Raw genomic sequence first — 18,042 nt, 5'->3', positions numbered from 1 at the left:
TGAGTGACAGGTTGCCCCGCCCTCGTCACGCTGCAAGAGGGAGGCGAAGTTATTCTGATTCAAGATTACGAGGAACAATAATGATGTGCACAGATAAATCATTTATAATAAGTGCTACAATTTTGATTTCATGGTAACTTTAAGATTTGAAGTTCACACGACTCACTTCATCTACATTATATGAATAATGCATCTTTTTCTGACTTCGCCTTGTGCCATCATCCCATCTGCGTGCGACAGTGTCTAAAATTGAAGCTTTAACTTAGTCTGAAGCAAATAAATTCAAAAGAAAAGCAATTGCCGCAATATCTGAATCAGCCTCAGATATTTGCTTCATCTGAAAATGTTTGTCAGAGGATTTGATCAGATTATCGTCAGCAGTGATGTCTCTTTGATCTCAGTGATGCTTGGACTCCATCACAGGTGTCTGCGTACACATTATGAAATCATGGGCTGTATTAAGAACAGAGAGTAGGACGGTATGAGGATGAGTCAACAGGGCTTTCCTCCCTCATCTATCTGTAAGTTTGTGGATGGTTACGTTTGTTCCATGCCTCTGGGAGTTATTATACAGACATATGGTAGTAATATTTGATCAGTCTGTATATAAACATGCCAAACACATGTGTGAATGTACACGCATGTGACGCCTCTGCTGTGATGTCACTGTGATCAATCTGCAATCTGCTCATTCAAGTCATACGCATTATCCAGGACAGAACACACATAAACAAAATAACAGCTCATCAGCAGCTCAACAGCATAAATGTATTGACTTTATTTCTTCACATTTCCGCCTACAGTGGTTTCCCTTCTGCATAATTTATGCTTTCCCCCCCCCGTTTCTCGCCTCTGGAAAGTTCCGCTGCCTGATTTCTCAATACAGACACTATTATTATCGAAGTGTAATAATATTTTCATGAGGTAAACAAATAATCATTCTGAATAGAAAGTCATTCAGATCATTGTCATACGCTCGCCTCCGCTATAACATGACAGGCTCATTCATTTGTTTTTCTGTGTCTGTGTTTCACTGGTTAATCGAACAGCGTTATTATTCCGAGGGATTATTTATTTAGAAGTGTTCTTGTTTCATTCAGGATGTTTAGCATGAGTAAACCACGATGTGTCCCCGTGTGAGTGTGAGTGTGTGTTGTTTTATTGCAATAAGAGACACTTCGGTCCCACTTTATATTAAGCGGCCTTAACTACTATGTACTTACATTTAAATTAATCATTTGATACAATGCACTTATTGTGTACATACATGTTTTTGCATTGTACTTAAATTTTAAAAACACATGCATGTAATTACATCTGTAATTAATTAATTTCTGTAATTACATCACTTTTGACCCATCTCTTAACCCTTACCCCTATAAACCTATAGATACCTATAAACAGCTTTCCCTAACCTTACCTGTATCCACCTCAATAGCAGCAGAAGTGCCTTACAATTCAATAGGAACCCAATAAGTACATTTTACTTAATTATTATGTAAGTACATAAGTAATAAAGGCCACTTAATATAAAGTGGGACCGACGTTTCTGACCGCAAACACACAAACATGACTCAAGGCCAGATCATCCTCTATAGATGACCTTACATTTGCCAAGTTTCCCTTTTCTTTCTATCTATCTATCTATCTATCTATCTATCTATCTATCTATCTATCTATCTATCTATCTATCTATCTATCTATCTATCTATCTATCTATCTATCTATCTATCTATCTATCTATCTATCTATCTATCTATCTATCTATCTATCTATCTATCTATCTATCTATCCAAACTTACCTGTTCTATCTATCTATCTATCTATCTATCTATCTATCTATCTATCTATCTATCTATCTATCTATCTATCTATCTATCTATCTATCTATCTATCTATCTATCTATCTATCTATCTATCTATCCAAACTTACCTGTTCTATCTATCTATCTATCTATCTATCTATCTATCTATCTATCTATCTATCTATCTATCTATCTATCTATCTATCTATCTATCTATCTATCTATCTATCTATCTATCTATCTATCTATCTATCTATCTATCTATCTATCTATCTATCTGTGTGTGTGTATTAGTGACTGGTTAATAATCTGGCCACATGATGATGACAGCAGATATAGTACTATGAAAATCAAGTACTATAATAGCAGGAGAAAGCTATCCATTAGCATCTCAGTGACAGGAACTCTGCAATACACGACTCACTCATGTGCACTCTGTTTCTGAGAACATTTGTCATGTGACTGTTCACTCTTTAAAGGCAGAAGACAGTGAAAAAATCCATTTCACAGTTTAAAATATGGAAGCTTATTTTTGCCATGGAAAATGGTAATTGCGACTTTTTATCTCACAAATCTGAAATTATGGATCCTATCATAACTCATTAACTCATAACTCTGATTGGTTTATGCACAATATGCCCAAAACACATGACTCATTAACCCTCTGGCCCTCTTCGTTTAGGTGTCACTCTTACCTTCTTTACGGTCAAAAGTGACCGAAGCCTTGGAAAGTAACTTTTTTGTTCCTCAGGAAAACCAATGTAATATATTCTTGTTCTATAATATTTTTTGATTATTATATAAAATTTTGAGGGTATTTTATGATACTATGCAATATTTATACAATTTTTATTAACTATTTTTCCCCATTGAAAATAATAGAATTTTTTTTTTTTACATATTTTTAAATTATTTTTCAATTAAAGCAGTATTCCATGTTAAAATAGAGACAAGGCATTTAAAATAAATTTTTTTGAAGGTAGATTAGTGCCATTTGGTGAGAGTAAAAAAAGAAAAACTTATGCAATGCCATGTCGTAACCACTAGATTCCCATAGAGCTCTATATAAAATTCTCTAGTGGTTTTTGGACACAAACACTTATTTTTATTAAGTTTTGGATATGGATTTAAACTTAGACATTCTCAAAGACTACTTTTTGTCACGGTTTAGATTTTTTTTTTTTTATGTTGATTTGAAGCATCGGTTTTTGCATTAATTTTACTACAGTCAAACCTGAACATACAGGGCGCCATTTTGTTACACGTAACATCAAAATTCAATAAAAAATAACAAAAATGAACAGGTGTGTTTTATAACAGCTTAAAAAAATCTGTGTTTGATCTGATTTCATCCTCTTATTTGAGTTTTGGCTCAATTTTACCATACTATTACAGCCACACTGGTTCATTTGTATGTGTATAATGGTGTGTTGTGTGTGTGTTTGTCTGTGAATGTGTGTAAGTGAGTGGGTGTTTCTATTTTGTACTCTTGGTGTTTTAGAGTGTAACCCCTTTCTTGCAGTTCATTTTTTACTGCTTTGTGGCTGAATTTTTGCTTTTATTTCACACATTTGCATAAACTTGCTCTGTCTTATAGTCGTGCTGGTTCATATATATGTGTGTGGGGGGAGGGGGGTGGGGGGGTGTTTGTGTCTATTTTGCACTCTTGGCATTTCAGAGTGTCCCCCTTCAGTGCTGCACACTTTGTTTCTGCACAGTGTCTGATTTGTAGTTTGTACCAACAAAAGATTCTCTGAGTTGTTGTATTTTTTCGTATTTCCCATTCATTTCCTATGTCGGTCATTTTTGACCGAAAAGAAGGTAAGTGTGACTATTTTTTTTACGATGCCTTAACATGTCCGAATCATGTCCTTGATTTTTTTGTGTGTTCATATTGGTAATGCTACAAAAGTCACCAAGTGTCATCTCATTCCGACAAAGATACGATTTTTAACAATTCAAAATATAAAATCTTTCGGTCAGAAATGACCGAAGAAGGCCAGAGGGTTAAGAGAATAGGGACAATCCTTTTGGACCATGCGCCAGGCGCGGCAACCATTTTTTCATCATTAAACCAGCAAAAGAGGACTCGGACAGGCCTTAAGTGCACCTGTGCCATGAGCTTCAGACCATGTGCTTAGATCGTTAAAATAGGGGCCTATATCTCTGTGCAATTAACTTTTTTTTTTCTTTTGTGAGAGAATCAACACAAAAGGTCAAAATTGTGAGATATAAATTGACAACAGTGAGGGAAAAAAAAGTGTGAGATAAAAAGTCCCAATTACTTTTTTTGTTTATATGGAAGCCCATTTCTGCCACATATGAAAAAAAAAAAAAAATGCTCTGATAAATCATAATTATGACCTCAGAATTCTAAATTATAAGATTAAGAAGTCAAAATGATTACTTAATTTAAAATTATGACATAATAAACCAAAATTATGACATACTAAATTGAAATTTTGACTAATTATGACTAATAGTCAAAATTGAGACTTAAAAGGTCTAAATTATGACATAAAAAGTCAAAATTATGACATACTAAGTTGAAATTATGATCTCAGATTTCTAAATTATGAGATTAAGAAGTCAAAATGATTACTTAGTTTAAAATTCTGACATACTAAACCAAAATTATGACATACTAAACCAAAATTATGACATACTAAATTGAAATTTTGACTAATTATGACTAATAGTCAAAATTGAGACTTAAAAGGTCTAAATTATGACATAAAAAGTCGAAATTATGACAAAAAGTCAAAATGAGAATTTAATTTTTTTTGTCATAATTATAATTGTCCAGATTATGTTTTTTTTTTTTTAGTTTTAGTTTTTATTTATTTTTATTTATTTTTTTAGTTTATTATTATTCAGTACTTAAATGTATAATTACACTGTAACACAGACACCTTAAAATAAAGGGTTACACTTATTACTACTTGTTACAGTGTAATTAAACATTTAAGTACTGCGTAATAGAAATTAACAACATGTACTTTGTATATAATTAGGGTTAGGGTTTGGTTTAGGGTTAGTTGCATATAATTATGCATAATTTACTGTTATTACTATAGTAAGTACATGTAACTTATGTAACGAGGACACTGTAAAATAAAGTGTTACCATAACTAAAGCTTCCATATTAAAATGTATCCTGCACTTCTAAAAGATCTACTTATGTGGATCAATGGATTTTAATGTCATAAATAACAAAAGCAAAAGACAAATGTTGTTTCATTGAAAATGTCTACAGCGAAGCTTGAATCACGACACAGCGACACATGAATGCATGTGCATGAGGGCCTCGGCCTGCAGGGAGAGATGGAGTGAAAATACTCCACGTTACGTGAACGTGTCAATCCGAGGTCAAATTTTATTATTCAAAAGCATGAAATAACACAAGCAGTTACGAATTACAGTGACATACTGAGTCATGCGCCAGGCAGAAGAGAAACGTGCCTTTGGAAGTTATTATAGAACATGAAACAGAGTAATAGTGGTGAAAAATCCCCTCTGAACATGTGCATGTGCCACACACACATACACACACTTTCATATTCATAATTTTCTTGCTGCTCTCGAAAATCTGCCTGGTTTCAGGAGCTGTGCTCCTCTTCCAATCAGACACACCAACAGCTTATTATGCAAAGCAACTGCTCCTTTGATCAAATCTCCTCTCAAGTTTATTAGTTTACAGCCTATGCATGATTTACTCATTGCCTTTCAATGAACAAATGACAGCATTAGAAGTGCACTCCATCTTTCATGAGTCTCACTCTGTGTTTGTGACATCCTTCCAGCGTGAGACAAATCGTCCGGCGCTGACAGCCGTGACAACAGAACCTGTAAACACAAGAGGGGGGGATTCACACTCGCTGAGAACAACATTTATTTGCATGTCCTGTCTGATGTTTTAGTGACCAGTTCACCAAAGGTTAACACTTTACAATAAGATCCCATTAGGTAATGCGTTAATTAACAACAACTAACAAGCAGCACTTTTGCATCTATTAAATACATGAGCAGTACAGTATTTATTAATCATTGTTAATGTTAGATAATAAAAATACAGCTATTCATTGTTAGTTCAAATAATCTTAAGGGGTGGTTTATTATGATTTCACTTTTTTTAACTTTAGTTAGTGTGTAATGTTGCTGTTTGATCATAAACAACATCTGCATCATGACACTCAAAGTTCAATGCAAAGGGAGATATTTTCTTTTACAGAAATCACTGTTTAAGGACTACAACAAACGGCTGGTAGGGAATACAACGAGCTTCTACCTGGGTTGGTGACATCACTAATCCTAAAATTTACATAAACCCCGCCCCCGAGAACACTCAACAAAGGGGGCGGGGCCATGTTGGGCTGCTTTAGAGAAGAGGAAGAGTTGTTGTAGTAGAGTGTTGTTGTCATGCCGTCATTTTACGCCGGACTGCTTCACAAACGAGGGTCAATTCAACACAAAAGATGAACATGACGACACATGCTAGTGGATGAGTTGAATCAACTCCACAGCAACTACATCAGTTTATCCACTAACCATTCAGAAACGTCTAAAAGTTGTAACTTCTTCCATCAGTGTCGACTCCGGTTTGAAGGCTGAACACTTTCATCATTTTGGCTGCGTGAGATTCTCCAGCTTTGTTGTTGTTGAGCTGTTAAAGCTCCACCCTCTTCTGGAAAGGGGGCGGGAGCAGCAGCTCATTTGCATTTAAAGGGACACACACAAAAATGCCGTGTTTTTGCTCACAGCCAAATAGGGGCAAATTTGACAAGCTATAATAAATGATCTGTGGGGGATTTTGAGCTGAAACTTCACATTCTGGAGACACCAGAGACCTTGTTAAAGGGGCATTATACTGTAGGTCCCATTTAACAGATACAGCTTTTGATTTTAATAATGAATTAATAAATGTTGAAATTACATTACTTGATTAATAAATAAGTGTTTTTTTATTGTTAGTAATGTTAACTAATGTAATATGGTCATATTAGTTAATGCATTAAGTAACAACAAATAACAATGAGCAAAAGATTACCATATTTATTAATCTTTGTTAACATTAGTTAATAAAAATACAACTGTTCATTGGAAAGATAGATAGATAGATAGATAGATAGATAGATAGATAGATAGATAGATAGATAGATAGATAGATAGATAGATAGATAGATAGATAGATAGATAGATAGATAGATAGATAGATAGATAGATAGATGGATGGATGGATGGATGGATGGATGGATGGATGGATGGATGGATGGATGGATGGATGGATGGATGGATGGATGGATGGATGGATGGATGGATGGATGGATGGATGGATAGATAGATAGATAGATAGATAGATAGATAGATAGATAGATAGATAGATAGATAGATAGATAGATAGATAGATAGATAGATAGATAGATAGATAGATAGATAGATAGATAGAGTGTTTTAAAAAAAAGTGTTATCAAAAAAGTACAATGTGTAGAGCTATTTCAATGCATTTAACATCTGTTTAAACCGGATTACAGTTGCTTTTTTGAACAAGACAAATATGTTTTTGCACCAAAATATCACATTAAAGTGGCAGGACTGTTTACTGTAGCATTTTCCCATACTGTACACATTTTCATTGTTACTGATTAACCTGTTTTTAGATGTTATACTGAGAACTCAATGCAGGTTTGATTTGTTGGTGTGAATTGAAGTTTTTCTCAGTGCGTAAACAGCTGTGCAATAAACGTTTTTACAAGCTGTCACAACACCATTTCCGGAAGGGATTTAAGAGCCAATTTGAAATTTGCAAACATTATCTAGTGTGATAAATCATGATTACAGTTTTTTACAGACGCTAGGACACATTTCTCAATTCTTAGGTCACTTTTGCAAAACTCTTCACACAGTGAGCACAACAGAAGTCTATGTGGGCTAAACTGAGGATTAATTATCATTGCTTTGGCACAAAATGCATTCAATGACTACATCTCTCAAATTTCATGAATTCTTTTCTCACTCAGACACAACAAATGCCAAAACTCTGTGTACGTACAGGCCAATTTGCACACGCTTACATACTGTTTTCAAAACTGTTAAACTTATGTTCAAAACAATAACATCATACAAAACTGAATAAGACTATTGTAGTGAAATATATTTTAAATCTTAAAATTAAATGCTATAAAAACAATTGAATTGTATCTGTATCAGTGGATGGTGTGTATACAAATTCTTGTATTTTGGAATTATAAAAAATTATAAAAATAAATAAACAACATAAAATATTGATGAATTCTGCATCATGTCTGATTCATTCCAGTAACATATATTGCAGTGAATTATAAAAAGAAATGTGTCCTTGTTTTACACAAGAAAACGTTGTATAATGCTACATGTTGTTAGTGTTTTTTAGGTCATTGTTTTGTGGGTGACAAAGTGTGTTTGTCAGCTGTCAACCTTTGCTAGTGTTCTGGAAGAATGAGTTGATTTGAGATCTGAATAAAGTGTTTTGGTAGTTGTAGTGCATTTTGAATGTGAAATGAACTGCTTTGCCAAAATGAAAGTTGGTTATGAGAACTGTGTGAAGAGTTTTGCAAAAGTGACCTAAGTATTGAGAAATGTGTCCTAGCGTCTGTAAAAAACTGTAATGGTGCCTTTGTTACACTTCAGGTTAAAGGTATTTGACAAACAACTTACTTCCAGTGTTAAACTTGTAGCTTCGCTGTTGCTTTTAGAGGAAAAGACATTAGCTCAATACACATTGATAAAGTCATCATATATTACAGTTGAAAAATACAGTTTATTTCTTTTCAAAGACCCAAAATACAGTTGTGGCCAGAATTATTGGCACCCTTGGTAAATATGAACAAAGATGACTGTAAAAATAAATCTACATTGTTTATCCTTTTGATCTTTAATTCATAAAATTAGCAAAACTCTAACCTTTCATTGAAGGAAAAGAATTGAAAGTGGAGGGAAAATCACATTATGAAATAAATGTTTTTCTCCAAAACACGTTGGCCACAATTATTGGCACCCCTAGAAAATATCTCTGAAGTATATTCCCATTTGTATTTATAATTTTTTTTTATCACACCAGGGTGATCATGAACAGGAAATTGTCCAGCCATAACCTCCTGTTCCACAAGACTATAGACATGAGGAAACACAAAGGCCAAATTCCCTTAATCATTCATCACAATGAGTAAATCCACAGAATATAGTTCTGATGTGCAGCAAAAGATTGTTGAGCTTCAAAAAATAGAAAGTGTCTGTAAGAAAATAGCTGAAGCATTGAAAATCCCCATTTCCACCATCAGGGCAATAATTGAGAAGTTCCAATCAACTAAAGATGTTACAAATCTGCCTGAAAGAGGACATGTGTCTAAATCGTCCTAATGCGCGGTGAGGAGGAAAGTTTGAGTGGCCAAAGACTCTCCAAGGATCACAGCTGGAGAATTGCAGAGATTAGTTGAGTCTTGAGTCTCAGAAAGCCTAACAAACAGCACCTACATTACCACAAGTTGTTCGGTGATCCTCTGCTCTCATCCAGAAACAATCTCCGGCATATTCAGTTGTCAGACACGACTGGAACTATACAGTGGTCTATGGTTCAATGCTTATATGGTCAGATGAAACTAAAAACACATATGCACATATGCACATATGGATAAAAAGTGCCCCATGCCCACGGTTAAATATACTGCTGGATCTATAATGCTGAGGGCCTATTTTTGTGCTGGAGGTCCTGGACAGATACATGGCATCATGGATTCTATGAAATACCAACAGATAAAAAATCAAAACCTGCTAGAAAATCCAATAATGGGCTGTGGTTGGATCTTCCATCAGGACAATGACCCAAAACAAACATCAAAATCAACACAAAAATGGGAGCACAAAATGAAGCTTCTGCCATGGTCTTCCCAGTTCCCTGACCTGAACCCTAAAGAAAATGAGTGGAATGAACTGAAGAGAAGAAGCACCAACATGGCGCTGGAATCTGAAGGATCTGGAGAGATTCTGTATGAAGGAATGATCTCTGATCTCTTCTCAGGTGTTCTCCAAACTCATCAGGCGTCATAGAAGAAGACTCAGAGCTGTTATCTTGGCAAAAGCAGGTTGCAAAAAGTATTGAATAAAAGGGTGGCAATAATTGTGGCTAACGTGTTTTGGAGAAAAACATTTATTTCATAATGTGATTTTCCCTCCACTTTCAATTCTTTTCCTTCAATGAAAGGTTAGATTTTTGCTCATTTTATGAGTTAAAGATCAAAAGGATAAACAACGCAGATTTATTTTTACAGTCATCTTTGGTCATATATATTTACCAAGGGTGCCAATAATTCTGAGCACCACTGTATATCTTCAGTGTCTCTGTTTTTGTTTTGTTTCCTCATTCCCCTTTATATTGTTATGATGCTTTCCTCCATAAATCATCTCAAATGAAAAGTGTTTTCCAAGAATGACCCGACTGTGTTCTCATGTTAACCTAACTTCTTTCACCCACATAATTTATTATGGGAACAATTTCCACAGTGAGCATCCTGAAAAGGCCATTGATTAATAACAATTGGAAACATGGAAAAATCCTCTGGCTTTCAAAGAACCAGCATGACTGTCATGTTTGCTAAATGAAGTTGCCAAGTTTTCAGAATCGCTGCTTTGAAATAACAAAAAATCACATTGTGCTAAACTGGGTTATTGCTTTTTGTGTGAATTGATATGGGGATTATAACTAAATCTGCGAAGAGATTCAATACTTTAAATAAAATGTAAAACTACTTAAAAGAACCCTTAAAAATATAATAAAATTTGACTAAAAAAATAATAATTATTATTTATTTTATTTCAGCTGGTTTTCATTTAATTTTACATTGATGTACTAAATAAGAACTGAAATAAAAATAATCAATGAAAACTATACATTAAGAATGACAAAAACAACACAAAATGACTAAAATTGTAACTAAAATGTAAATGAAAACAGAAAATATAAAAGTAAAACTGAAATAAAATAAAATATACATTTTTTTAATTTCAGCTAGTTGTCAAGGCAACATTTTTTATTTTTATTTAGTTTAAGCTGATGTAGTAAAACAACTTAAAAACTGAAATAACAATTAATAAAAAAGACATATTTAATAATAATAATAACTGACAAAAACACAAAATAGATTAACAAATTAAATTGAAAACAGTAAATAAAAACAAATTCAAAGTATTAATAAAAACTACAATAGTATCTCAATGATACAAAAAACCAAAACAAAACAATAAAATCGAGACTCGATTTCCCGCACAGCCAATGAGGATCGATTTGATCCGTCTGTCCTGTTATTTTGTATTTACCGTAGGTCTCGCCAGGCTGTGTGTGTCTAACATCATGATTTATTGTGCACATTTTATGGTTTATTTGCTTGCATTACTGTAGTATTTGCGCACAGGTATGCCCGTTTCCTGGAAAGGTGCACTTGAAACTTGCTGAGTTATTATGTATGCAGACTGAGTCACTTTGTTTCTCAGGAAAAAAATATGGAAGCTGATTGGATTTATGTGGAAGTTTGATGGTCAGTATTGACACTTACAGTTCCCAAACAAATCCAAATGATGTCCTCAGACGGGATCCATTAGCCTACTCGGCTAACATCAGCGTGGTTATCATGGTTTCCGAGGATATGAGTCAGTAATTAGTTTGGTTTTCAGTAAACGATTATAGGGATTCTCTTATCAGCATCCTAGAGAAGCTCTGCTCTGGAAACTGAGAGCTGTGTGCACAGGTGTGTGTGTGTCATGTGACAGATGCCTGCAGCGCTCTGATTGGTCAGCTCTTGGAAACAGAATCCCATTCTGTCGTAAACCAGACAAACAGACAGAGAACATAAACAAAAAGAAGGGGGAAAAGAAATGCTTGGAAAGTAACAAGCTGATGTTTATTTTTCTCTTGTTCCTGCAGGCTTTTCTTCTATAGTGAACTGATTTTTTTTGCTGTCCAGGTTAAAGAATAAGTCCACTTTCAAATAAAATGTCTCGTCTGGTATCATTTAAAGCCCTTTGAAGCTGCACTGAAACTGTAATTTTGACCTTCAACCGTCTGGAGTCCAGTGAAGTCAACTATAAGGAGAAAAATCCTGGAATGTTTTCATCAAAAACCTTCATTTATTTTCAACTGAAGAAAGAAAGACATGAACATTTTGGATGACATGGGGGTGAATAAATTATCAGGAAATTTTCATTCAGAAGTGAACTAATCCTTTAATTTCTGCAAACTCCAGAGCAAGAAAACAGAGACAGACATGCTCTTATATATATATATATATATATATATATATATATATATATATATATATATATATATATATATATATATATATATATATATATATATATATATATATATATATATATATTTTTTTTTTTTTTTTTTTTTTTGAAAGAAGTCTTATGCTCACTAAAGCTGTATTTATTTCATCAAAAATACTGGAAAAAAACTTAAATATTATTATGATTAAAAACAGCTGTTTTCTATGTGAATATAATATTGTAATTTATATTAATTTACCACAAACTTTTGAATGGACATGTATCACGGTTTCCACAAAAATCTGAAACAGCACAACTGTTTTCAACATTGATAATAATCATAAATGTTTCTTGAGCATCAAATCATCATATTAGAATGATTTCTGAAGGATCATGTGACACTGAAGACTGGAGTAATGATGCTGAAAATTCAGCTTTGATCACAGAAATAAATTAGAGTTTGCAATATATTCACTTAGAAAACAACTACTTGAAATTGTAATAATATTTCACATTTTACAGTATTTTTGATCAAATAAATACAGCCTTGGTGAACAGAAGAGCCTTCATTTTTCAAAAACAAAAAAATTGTTTATGTTTTTGTTTTATGTTTTTATGATTTTTTATTAAAAATTTGTGGCCAAGTATACGTTGAGACATGATAAAGCAGTATAAAAACAAAAGAGTTCTATCCAGCAGGAAAGTCCAGTGAAGTCTTTGCCAGAACACTCTTACGCAGATTCCTACATTTCATAACGCCACAGGGATTTCTCAGAACTGTGACGCATTCGGCCTCCACAATCCTGTCTTTCTCTGGCAAACTATGCAGCAAGTGATTGCTGGTGTTTCCATCTTTAGCTTAAAGGATTAGTTCATTACTGAATGAAGATTTCCTGATCATTTACTCTCCTCCATGTCATCCAAGATGTTTATGTCTTTCTTTCTTCAGAGGAAAATAAATTAGGGTTTCTGAGGAAAACATTCCATGATGTTTCTCCTTATAGTGGACTTCAATGGAGTTCAACGGGTTGAAGGTCCAAATGTCAGTTTCAGTGCAGCTTCACATGATCCCAGATGAGAAATAAGAGTCTTATCTAGAGAAACCATTAGACATTTTCTAAAAAAAATAATAATAATTTTGCTCTGAGATGCGACACGCATTACAATCATGTTGGAAAGGTCACGCGTTCCGGCATAGCCGGAAGTCAAGATCCAGTGTCTACAAAGCGAACGTGCAAAGATTAGGTCAAACGGCCTTTACAAAAAAAGTATGTTGGACGATTTTGAAGTTGGAGCAGAAAATGAGTTTTTTGCCCTACCGCGGTACTTCCACCTACGTCACACGTGACCTTTACAACATGATTACGTCATGCGTGGAGCATCACAGAGCATTGCAAGATGAGCATTTGTGGTTGAAAAGTATATACATTTTTATTTTTTTAGAAAATGTCCGATGGTTTCTCTAGATTAGACTCTTATTCCTCGTCTGGGATCATGTAGAGCTCTTTGAAGCTGCACTGAAACTGACATTTGGACCTTCAACCCGTTGAACCCCAGTGAAGTCCACTATATGGAGAAAAATCCTGGAATGTTTTCCTTAAAAACCTTAATTTCTTTTCCACTGAAGAAAGAAAGACATAAACATCTTGGATGATATGGAGGTGAGTAAATTATCAGGAAATTTGAATTCTGAAGTGAACTAATCCTTTAAGGGAAAAAAAAGGTCCTATATACATATATATAATCCTAAAGCGTTCAGGGGTTCCCAAAAGGATTTAGTTATAATTTTCAATTTTAATTAAGTTTTATGAATTCAACAGCTTGTAAACATTAGAAAACCTGAAATAACCAGTTAAACATGAAAGTATTATGCAACCATTTAAGACATTTTTCCTTATATAGAATCTTTTTGGCATAAAGAGTTCTTTAAAATTCAGTCAAGAAAGAAAGAAAATGCATCTGCATCTTTTTAGTCAGGCAGCTGCAGTATAAAAACAATCACATAAGTGTCTCTTTAAATGTCATGACATTAAAGCTTTCATAAGTTAACAAACTGTATAAAAATGGACCCGATTCAATTTCTTTATGCATGTTACTGGTATGATTTATCGGTGCACATTATTTCAAATCATTTTTTTTAAATGCAACTTGCTCGACTTGCTCTAACTTTTCATCCTTTTTTAATGCCATTGCAAATCACATGTATGTTTTAGCTCCATTTTGGTATGTAAGAGTTTAATGGGTTATGAATGTCGCTTCATGTTGACGTTTTTCAATATCTGCATGTATTATTCCTTCTAGCGAGGAACAAAAACAGACGCATGCACTTTCTCTATCTGTTCCAGGAAAACAATCATGATTGTGTGTGAAGGTATTATTAATAGCCTGGACATATACAAACTTACGGCTGTTGCTGTGAAGAAAGAAAGTGCCTTCAATGAATCGTGAGACTCCTGGAAAGAGCCTCTCAGAGCAAGACAAGGAGACGTTCCTTCTGCTGCTTATCCTCCATGATAATCATTTTAAACAAAACTGTCCTAATTTTGAAAGGCAAACTAGGATAACTGCACTTCCACATGCCGCTCTCAGCAGTCTAAGGTTATGACCTCACTTCCTGCTCCGATTCCCCAGCAGGGATCATTTACACCAGGATTAATTAGAAAAAATGCATTTTTATATCATACTATATTTATATTTTTATTACATCTAATTTAATGATTAAGATGATTTACGTGCAATTTAAAGCTAATAAACAAGTGTTATATCATATTATTGAGATAATATTATAGTTTTTATTAATATTTTGATAAGGGTTATTATTTTTTAAATTTTCCATTTAAATGTTGTATTTCGACAGGGATAAAGGGGATTTAAGCATGAGATTCACTTTTCAAAACCCAAAATTATGACTTTTTTATTAATATTTTGAATAAGTTTTTATATTTTCAATTTTAATTTTATTTTTTATTTATTTTAACTATATAACTATATAACTATATAATATAACTATATTTAACTATATAATTTTTATAATTTTTATTTAATTTATAGTTTTAGTTATTTTAGTAAATCAAGTTAAATGAAATTGAGAAATGTTGGACAACTAGCTGAAAAAAAAAAAAAAAAAGAATTTACATAATGCTTTATGGGTTATATATGCTATATAACCCAAAAAAGCATTGCAATTAACTTAATCTATAAAAATGACAACATAGTAGAGATTTTGGCAATTAAAAACTTGCTTTTTAAAAGCTTTCTTAGAAATGAAACTGAAGTCACATTGTCACAGATGTTTCAAATAAAAAACACAAGCCCTTGGTTTGAAGTGTCATTCTTTATTAAAACATATGTGATTATATATAGTCCTCCAAAACTTAAACACAACATCGTGACATCCATATGACTGTAGAGCACCTGAATCATACAACAATCAATAACAAGATGAGTGACAATATACATTCTCTTTTCACAGATAATTGAACACAATGTCTTGTGGTTTCCCTTGTGGACTTTTAGTGATCCCAAAAGTTTTGAGCACTGAATTTCTACGACTTCTCTGGTCGTTGATATAGCCTATACAGGGCCTAAAACTAACTTTTTGCCACAACTGCCAAAGACTGGTGACTTAAGAATATGTATATTTTTTCAACCAGCTGTGAAAGATTAATTCTTATTTGTTTTTTTAATGTTATTCAAAAAAAAAAAAAATAATAATATTAGGCTGCTGTCACTTTAAGAGCTAATGCACAGATGCAATATACTGTTACACATGCGTTTTCTTTCCCAACCCTTTACGTTCACTTGAGGATAGGTTTACACGACAACGATGTACTAAAAATGGGAAAGTTTTTTCTTTGTACAGATGACAAAAAGTATCAAAAAATATCAAAAAGATCCCCATTCACACCGATCTGCGAAAATGACTAAAAACGCTGTATGAAGCATGCCAGGTCAGTAGTTGATGTCACTTAAAAAAGACTACGCGCCTGCGCACTTACACAATCTTTTACAGAACACTCATGCCAAACACGCATGCCTATAGACTAAACACAAATGTAGATGGCGTCACTGTTTTCACAGATCTGAGTTTTTGTTGTTTACACAGAGATAATAATGGTATTGTTTTCAAAAACGTTTCATTTGAAAGTTTTTTTTTCCAAATGTTTGCATTTTCAGGCACCCAAAACACTACTGTAGTTTAAATAAATGGCCAAAACACATCAACAGTTTTCTGTTTTTAGTTGAAAACAGTGTCATGTAAACAGCCCCTAAGACATAACTGGCATTTTGACATAATTTTGTTGAATATGTCTGTTCAAGCACAAGAAAACGTGAAAGAGAACTCAATTCAGTATTCGCAAGCTGACACAGATTTTCTGGTGCGAGTTTCCTTTTGCATCTTCTTGTGCTTGAATATTTCAGTTTGCAAGGTTTAAACTCTTATGATGATGCCAGTCAACTGTCCTGAGCGTCGTTTACATTTGTTCACGTTTATTTTCTCATAATATTGCATTGTTGGAATTCGTAAAAATGTTACCGGTGTGGTGTGAAATCGAGTCCCCCCCAGGAATCAGGTCTCCTTTAGGAACCCGAGTGATCCCATTGGTTCAGCAGACTTTTAATGGGTAGTATTTTTAGCACCTGATTATAATTCCTGCAAAATCATGTTATGATTTATATAGTTTAATATGCATTATAATAACCATTCATGTCTTTTAAATTGAAGCTATAGGTTGTGAAATCAAGCATTTCTCGTTCTTACTGTTTTTAGTCATACATCTACAGCTTATATTATATTATGTATGTTTTTTTGCTTCCAATATAGTTCCCAATTACATGTTTAAAATTATGATGTTTGTGTGTACTTAGCATGATAATTAATTTATTACAAAATTATTATCGGATACTATACCACATTGCAACAATCCTCACCCTTATGAAAAAGCATGGTTGTGTTTCCATTTTGTTTTATTATGCAATAATTTCAAGCATGTTGTTTGTGCACTTAGTGCAATAGTGAAATAGGTTATAATTAGTCAAGACATCACAATAATACACTCTAAAAAATGTTGAGTTAAATTGGGTTGAAAATGGACAAACCCAGCAATTGGGTTGTTTTAACCAAGTGGTTGGGTTAAATGTTGGGTAGTTTTATTTAACCCAACTACTGATTAAAAATGACTATATGTCTGGCTTAAAATGAATCCAAAATAGGTGAGAAATTAAAAATCAGACACATAATTATTAGAGGCAAAAATAATAATCAAAAGGTATACATTTATTAATAAGCAATTTAATAATTTTTTATTGTTTATTATTCATCATTTTATTAATAAATGCTCATTTATTAAACATATTAATAAATGTTAATTTCCAGCATATTTTGGGTTTATTTTAAGCGAGCAATACAGTAATTTGTATACAACAGTTGAGTTAAATAAAACTACCCAGCAGGTTGGGCAAACATTTAACCCAACCACTGGGTTAAAACAACCCAATTGCTGGGTTTGTCCATTTTCAATCCAACTTGGGTTGTTTTTAACCCAGCATTTTTTAGAGTGTAACTTTTGATCAGGCATTAACGCCTGGGTCCTAAAGGAGACCCGATTCCTGGGGGGACTCGATTTCTCATGACACCGTTTCATATCCTCGCCTACACAGATTTTTACTTGCATTTGGCGCTTGTTAATAAATATGTATGTAACTTTAAACACTCCTGCAGGAGGAGAAGCTTTGAAACCTTTTTGATAACTGTTAAAAGTCCTTGTTTACATAAAAAAAAAAAAAAAAAAAAAACCTCTAAATTAACTCTAACTACTTCTAAAGACACACTGTATAATGATGAAAACACAATGCTTTGGCAATAGCTTTGGTGTTCATGGCTATTTATTCATGCCAAAGACGAGGTCCAGAATATTCACCGCAGTGAAGAGACACT

This window comes from Chanodichthys erythropterus, chromosome 19 (assembly GCF_024489055.1).
Source record: "Chanodichthys erythropterus isolate Z2021 chromosome 19, ASM2448905v1, whole genome shotgun sequence".
Taxonomy (NCBI): Eukaryota; Metazoa; Chordata; class Actinopteri; order Cypriniformes; family Xenocyprididae; genus Chanodichthys; species Chanodichthys erythropterus.
This window is presented reverse-complemented; position numbering follows the sequence as displayed.